The sequence below is a fragment of the Cebus imitator genome, unplaced genomic scaffold (genome assembly GCF_001604975.1).
Source record: "Cebus imitator isolate Cc_AM_T3 unplaced genomic scaffold, Cebus_imitator-1.0 Scaffold1018, whole genome shotgun sequence".
NCBI classification, from domain to species: Eukaryota; Metazoa; Chordata; class Mammalia; order Primates; family Cebidae; genus Cebus; species Cebus imitator.
In genome coordinates, this window is record NW_016108333.1 from 10,832 (window position 1) to 12,738 (window position 1,907).

Consider the following 1,907-nt stretch of genomic DNA (forward strand, 5'->3'; position numbering starts at 1 on the left):
TCCCATGCAGCTAGGAGGAGAGCAGTTAGTGGAGAGGTGTAAGTCCAACAATTTCTAGATATAAGAAAGAGCTGGAACATAGGCAAGTTCTGAGGATCCTCAGTGAGAAAACTCACTGAACACCTGGAGGGTACAACAGAGCCCACAGATAGATGGCAACTTCCTGGCAGCAGGAATAAAGTAGCTCTAGAATAACAGCTGTTGTAAGGCTTCACCTAAATTCCTTAAAGAATCTGGATATCAGCCCTTTGATAGGTGCATGGTTTGCAAATACTTTCTCCCATTTTGTAGGTTGTTTGTTGACTTTGTTAGTTCCTTTCACTTTGCAGATGCTCTTTAGATTTTAATTAGGTCCCATCTGTCAATATTCGTTTTTCTTCTTATTGCTTTTGGCATATTTGTCATGAAATCTTTGCAGGACCTATGTCTACAATGGTATCTTCTAGGTTTTCTTCAAGAGTTTTTATAGCCCCATGAACACTTTGGGTTTTGTGTTTAAGACTTCAATCCATCTTAAGTTGATTTTTGAACACGGTAAAAGGAAGGGGTCTAGTTTCAATCTTCTGCATTGGATAGCCAGTTATCCCAGCAACATTATTGAAAAGGAGACACTCCAACTGTGAAAAGCTGTTTGGAGATTACTCAAAGAACTTAGAGCAGAAATAGCATTATACCGAGCAAACCAGTGGGTATATTCCCAAAGGAATATGAACCTTTCTACCATAAAGTCCTGTGCATACATATGTCCACCACAGCACTATTCACAATAGTAAAGACATGGAATCAACCTAAGTACCAGCAATGGTAGACTGGAAAAGGAGGAATGAGATCATGTCTTCTGTAGCAACATAAATAGAGCTGGAGGCCATTATCCTAAGCTATCTAATGTGGGACAGAAAATCAAATACTGCATGTTCTCTCTTATAAGTGGGAGCTAAACACTGAGTACATATGGACAGAAAGAAGAGAGCAACAGACACCAGAGTCTACTTGAGGGTGGAGTGTGGGAGGAGGGTGAGGATCAAAAAAGCAGCTATCAGATACTATGCTCATTAATGGGTGGTGAAACGATCCGTACAGTAAACCCCTGCAAGACTCAACTTCCCTATATAATGAACCTACACAAGTACCTCTGAAACAAAGGTAAAAGTTTCACAAAAATAGTGAAGAAAAATACCAAGAATTTCCTAATCAGAAAAATTTTCTTTTAATGTAAAGGTGATGGCTGGGCAAAGTGGCGCTTGCCTGTAATGGCAGCATTTTGGGAAGCCAAGTGGGTTAATCATCTGAAGTTAGGAGTTCAAAACCAGCCTGACCAACATGGTGAAACCCCATCTATAAAAAAAAAAGGATTTGCTTCTTTTTTAATGTAAAAAATGTTCTGCATTTACTTTGTTTCAAAGCCGCAACTATGTGATATAGGCTTACAAAAAGAATAACACAGTCACTGCCTTAAGAAATCAAGTAAGGTTTTATTCTGTTACAGGATCTTTAGTAAACAGATTATATGCACACATATGCTGACAATCTTTCACATTTCTAACATTCAGATCAGACAAAAACCCAACATATTAACAAAGGGAAAAAAAATCAAGGTTGGCTTCAAAAACACTAGATCACATACACAAAAAAGAAACCAAGACTATTAGAGGATAACATCATCTCATTCAGCCAGGGATTATATTTTCAGTTAGGATATTCTGTATAAAAGTAGGAGAAAGCTATTTTCCTAATGCAATAGGTCAGAATGTAAATGCCTGTTTTGTTTGTCTGAAAAAAATTTTCTCAAAAAAAATGCATTATCCAGCCAAAAAACTGGAATCAAAGTTATGACTTCAAGAATAGGCTCAGAAAACCAGAGAAGGGAAAGGCATTTCAGTGAATGACGCTGACTTTCTCTGTTGGCT

At 37.8% G+C, this 1,907-nt stretch overlaps 1 long non-coding RNA gene across 1 annotated transcript in view; it reads right to left on the reverse strand.

Moving 5' to 3' along the window:
• Window positions 1-431: 431 nt before the first annotated feature.
• Window positions 432-1,907, reverse strand: part of LOC119469918 — a 16,185-nt gene continuing 14,709 nt past the window's right edge. Inside the window, exons 2-3 of the long non-coding RNA XR_005198778.1 lie at window positions 1,102-1,105; window positions 432-442 (exon numbers count right to left, since the gene is read on the reverse strand). This is a non-coding gene — a long non-coding RNA (uncharacterized LOC119469918). The remainder of the gene's footprint in view (window positions 443-1,101; window positions 1,106-1,907) is intronic.